Below are 6,000 nucleotides of genomic sequence, written 5' to 3'. Positions count from 1 at the left end.
CAGTACAGGTCCCCCTCCTCTCAGAGCTGCCCCCCCCCCTCTATCTGTACAGACCCCCCTCCCTCAGTATAGGCCCCCTCCCACAGTATAGATCCCCCTCCCTCAATACAGACCCCCCTCACTAAGTACAGACCAACCTCCCGCACTATAGACCCCTCTCCCTCAGTACAGACCCCTCTCCATCAGTGCAGACCCCCCCCCTGCATCAGTGCAGACCCCCTCCTCCATCAGTGCAGATCCCCCTCCATCAGTATAGATCCCCCTCCCCTCAGTGCAGACCCCCCCTCCATTAATATAATCCCCCCCCTCAGTGCAGACTCCTCTCCATCAGTGCAGACCCTCCTCAGTATAGACTCCCCCTTCCATCAGTACAGACCCCCCTCCATTAATATAAACCCCCCCTCAGTGCAGACTCCTCTCCATCAGTGCAGACCCTCCTCAGTATAGACTCCCCCTTCCATCAGTACAGACCCCTCACTATCAATACAGACCCTCCTCCCCTCAGTATAGACCCCCTCCCACAGTATAGATCCCCCTCCCTCAATACAGACCCCCCCTCACTAAGTACAGACCAACCTCCCGCACTATAGACCCCTCTCCCTCAGTACAGACCCCTCTCCATCAGTGCAGACCCCCCCCCTCCATCAGTGCAGACCCCCTCCTCCATCAGTGCAGATCCCCCTCCATCAGTATAGATCCCCCTCCCCTCAGTGCAGACCCCCCTCCATTAATATAAACCCCCCCCCCTCAGTGCAGACTCCTCTCCATCAGTGCAGACCCCCCTCAGTATAGACTCCCCCTTCCATCAGTACAGACCCCTCACTATCAATACAGACCCTCCTCCCCTCAGTACAGACTCCCCTCAGTGCAGACCTCCCCCCATCAGTGCAGACTCCCCTCCATCAGTATAGGCCCCTCTCCATCAGAGCAGACCCCTCCTCCCTTCAGTGCAAGCCCTCCTCCCTCAGTGCAGACCCTCCTCCATCAGTACAGACCCCCCTCTGTACAGACCCCCTCCATCAGTATAGACCTCCCACTAAGTACAGACCCCCCTCCCGCACTATAGACCACTCTCCCTCAGTACAGACCCCTCTCCATCAGTACAGACCCCCCTCTGTACAGACCCCCTCCATCAGTATAGACCTCCCACTAAGTACAGACCAACCTCCCGCACTATAGACCCCTCTCCCTCAGTACAGACCCCTCTCCATCAGTGCAGACCCCCCCTCCATCAGTGCAGACCCCCTCCTCCATCAGTGCAGATCCCCCTCCATCAGTATAGATCCCCCCCCTCAGTGCAGACCCCCTCCATTAATATAAACCCCCCCTCAGTGCAGACTCCTCTCCATCAGTGCAGACCCCCCTCAGTATAGACTCCCCCTTCCATCAGTACAGACCCCTCACTATCAATACAGACCCTCCTCCCCTCAGTACAGACTCCCCTCAGTGCAGACCCCCCCCCCCATCAGTGCAGACTCCCCTCCATCAGTATAGGCCCCTCTCCATCAGAGCAGACCCCTCCTCCCTTCAGTGCAAGCCCTCCTCCCTCAGTGCAGACCCTCCTCCATCAGTACAGACCCCCCTCTGTACAGACCCCCTCCATCAGTATAGACCTCCCACTAAGTACAGACCCCCCTCCCGCACTATAGACCCCTCTCCCTCAGTACAGTCTCCATCAGTACAGACCCCCCCTCTGTACAGACCCCCTCCATCAGTATAGACCTCCCACTAAGTACAGACCAACCTCCCGCACTATAGACCCCTCTCCCTCAGTACAGACCCCTCTCCATCAGTGCAGACCCCCCCCCTCCATCAGTGCAGACCCCCCCTCCATCAGTGCAGACCCCCTCCTCCATCAGTGCAGATCCCCCTCCATCAGTATAGATCCCCCCTCCCCCTCAGTGCAGACCCCCCTCCATTAATATAAACCCCCCCTCAGTGCAGACTCCTCTCCATCAGTGCAGACCCCCCTCAGTATAGACTCCCCCTTCCATCAGTACAGACCCCTCACTATCAATACAGACCCTCCTCCCCTCAGTACAGGCTCCCCTCAGTGCAGACCCCCCCCCATCAGTGCAGACTCCCCTCCATCAGTATAGGCCCCTCTCCATCAGAGCAGACCCCTCCTCCCTTCAGTGCAAGCCCTCTTCCCTCAGTGCAGACCCTCCTCCATCAGTACAGACCCCCCTCTGTACAGACCCCCTCCATCAGTATAGACCTCCCACTAAGTACAGACCCCCCTCCCTCAGTACACACCCCCCTCCACTAAGTACAGACCTCCCTCAATATAGACCCCCCCCCCACTAAGTACAGACCCCCTCCATCAGTATAGACCCCCCTCCCAGTACAGACTCCCCCCTCAGTATAGACCCCCCTCTCAGTACAGATCCCCCCTGAGTATAGACCCCTCTCCATCAGTGCAGACCCCCCCATCTGTGCAGACCTTTCTCTTCAGTGCAGACCTCCCTTTCATTAGTACTAATCCCCCTCAATCAGTACAGGCCCCCTTCTCTCAGCGCAGACCCCCCTCCATCAGTGCAGACCCCCCTCCCCTCAGTATAGACCCCTCTCCATCAGTACAGACCCCCCTCCTCTCAGTGCAGACCCTCCTCCATCAGTACAGACCCCCTCCATTAGTGCAGACCCCCTTCCATCAGTCTAGACCCCCCTCAGTATAGACCACTCTCCATCAGTACAAACCCCCCTCCTCTCAATGAAGACCCTCCTCCATCAGTACAGATCCCTCTCCATCAGTACAGGTCCCCCTCCCCTCAGAGCTGACCCCCCCCCCCCATCATTACAGACCCACCTCCCTCAGTATAGACCCCCCTCCCACAGTATAGATCCCCCTCCCTCAATACAGACCCCCTCGCTAAGTACAGACCCCCTCCCGCACTATAGACCCCTCTCCATCAGTGCAGACCCCCTCCATCAGTGCAGACCCCCCTCCATCAGTGCATATCCCCCCTCCACTAAGTACAGACCTCCCTCAGTATAGACCCCCCCACTAAGTACAGACCCCCTCCATCAGTATAGACCCCCCTCCCAGTACAGACTCCCCCCTCAGTATAGACCCCCCTCTCAGTACAGATCCCCCCTGAGTATAGACCCCTCTCCATCAGTGCAGACCCCCCCCCATCTGTGCAGACCTTTCTCTTCAGTGCAGACCCCCCTTTCATTAGTACTAATCCCCCTCAATTAGTACAGGCCCCCTCTCTCAGCGCAGACCCCCCTCCATCAGTGCAGACCCCCCTCCCCTCAGTATAGACCCCTCTCCATCAGTACAGACCCCCCTCCTCTCAGAGCAGACCCTCCTCCATCAGTACAGACCCCCTCCATTAGTGCGGACCCCCTTCCATCAGTCTAGACCCCCCTCAGTATAGACCACTCTCCATCAGTACAAACCCCCCTCCTCTCAATGAAGGCCCTCCTCCATCAGTACGGATCCCTCTCCATCAGTACAGGTCCCCCTCCCCTCAGAGCTGACCCCCCCCCATCATTACAGACCCACCTCCCTCAGTATTGATCCCCCTCCCTCAATACAGCCCCCCTCACTAAGTACAGACCCCCTCCCGGACTATAGACCCCTCTCCATCAGTGCAGACCCCCCCTCCATCAGTGCATATCCCCCCTCCATCAGTATAGATCCCCTCCCCTCAGTGCAGACCCCCCTCCATTAATATAGACCCCCCCTCAGTGCAGAACCTTCATCAGTGCAGACCCCCCTCAGTGCAGACTCCTCTCCATCAGTGCAGACCCCCTCAGTATAGACTCCCCCTTCCATCAGTACAGACCCCTCACTATCAGTACAGACCCCCCTCCTCTCAGTACAGACTCCCCTCAGTGCAGACCCCCCCCCCCCCTCCATCAGTGCAGATCCCCCTCCACCAGTATAGACCCTCTCCATCAGAACAGACCCCTCCTCCCTTCAGTGCAAACCCTCCTCCCTCAGTGCAGACCCCTCTCCATCAGTACAGACCCCCTCCATCAGTGCAGACCCCTCTCTGTACAGACCCCCTCCATCAGTATAGACCTCCCACTAAGTGCAGCGGCTTTGTTAACACACATTTGTAAACACATGTGTAAGCTGCAAGGCCTCTTCACGGCATCCTCCACAGGGTGCCATGAAGAGGCCTTGCAGCTTGCACATGCGTTTGCTAATGTGTGTTAACCAAACCCCTGTTTTTAGACAATCTTATATGTATGGGTGGTTCCTGCGCTATCCGAGGTAGTATATGTTTCCCTTCCTGCTGCTGCACCACAGTACTGGCACCGGGAACCAGTCAATACAATGTGTACAATTTGGGTGGGTGGTGCGCTTCAGAAGTGGAAATATAGCTTAAAAAAGTGTAGCTTAAAAAATGGCTTAAAATTGTGAATATATAAAATACAATAATAAAGACGTGTTCTTGTGGTGAAAATGTGTTGTCGTTGAATTATACCGTGGTGATCAAATTAATTCCATCATATAAATCAATTAAATATAAAGCTTAGCCTCCTGGTAGCATGTAGCAGGAGATTGGAATTAGCAAAAGCCTACATGCTACCAGGAGGCTAAGCTTTATATACAGGCGCAATATACACCTTATTGAGGTGAGAATATAGAACACCTAGATGTGACACCTGGTGGAGGCAGCAAGTCACAACACCCTTATTTTTGCATGAGAGCACGTTTATTCTTCTTTGAAGTTATTGAAGGGAATTGCACCTGATTCTGGATTTTTATAAATGGACACTATGAACACTGCACTTTATTTATTTTAGATCTAATAGAGAAAGCACAAAACCCCTGTTTTTAACCTAAATTTTTAGACAGGTTTATTTGGTTTGTTAGCAGACTGGTGGGTGAGTATATCATGCTAGGGGCCGGCTGTTTTCCACACACCTCTTTAAGTCCCCTTTTTCTTCAGTTTTTTCATATACAGGGATGGAGGCACAGAGCATTACCTGCCTGTGTCTCATTTAAAGTCCTAAAATTGCCCATATTTTTAATTGATGCCATTGAATGGCCCCCACACTTGTCTGACCTAAGTCCAAAAGAACACCTCTGGGACATTATGTTTTGGTCAATCCGAGGCTGCCAGGTTGCACCTCAGTCTGTTCAGGAGTTCAGTGATGTCCTGGTCCAGATCTGGGAGGAAATACCCCAGGACACCATCCGTCGTCTCCATAGGAGCATGTCAGGCATGCATAGAAGCACGTGGGGGCCATACAAACTACTGAGTACCATTTAGAGTTGCAGCAAATAAATTTTAGCAAAACTAGCCTGCTGTATCATTTTTTCACTTTGATAATTGGGGTGTCTTTAAATTTAGCCCTCTGTAGGTTGATCGATTTCATTTCCATCAAACCATGTGACATCCTTTTTATTCCTAATACATTACCCAGTCCATACCAGTATAGATCCTAATACATTACCCAGTCCATACCAGTATAGATCCTAATACATTACCCAGTCCATACCAGTATAGATCCTAATACATTACCCAGTCCATACCAGTATAGATCCTAATACATTACCCAGTCCATACCAGTATAGATCCTAACACATTACCCAGTCCATACCAGTATAGATCCTAATACATTACCCAGTCCATACCAGTATAGATCCTAATACATTACCCAGTCCATACCAGTATAGATCCTAATACATTACCCAGTCCATACCAGTATAGATCCTAATACATTACCCAGTCCATACCAGTATAGATCCTAACACATTACCCAGTCCATACCAGTATAGATCCTAACACATTACCCAGTCCATACCAGTATAGATCCTAATACATTACCCAGTCCATATAGATATCCAGCATGAGATTTTTCCCCATTGAGATCTGATGTGTTTTCAAAGTGTTCCTTTAATGTTTTTGAGCTGCCTGGTGCGGTTTTACAAGGGTAATATTTTAATCAGATAGTTCCAAAGATGCAAAAAAAAAAAAAAACCTTTTGCTATACGCTCCTAAAATGTGTGAGTTGGATTTGGGCTTTAATTTGTTA

This window comes from Pelophylax lessonae (genome assembly GCF_965119305.1).
Source record: "Pelophylax lessonae genome assembly, chromosome: 11".
Taxonomy (NCBI): Eukaryota; Metazoa; Chordata; class Amphibia; order Anura; family Ranidae; genus Pelophylax; species Pelophylax lessonae.
This window is presented reverse-complemented; position numbering follows the sequence as displayed.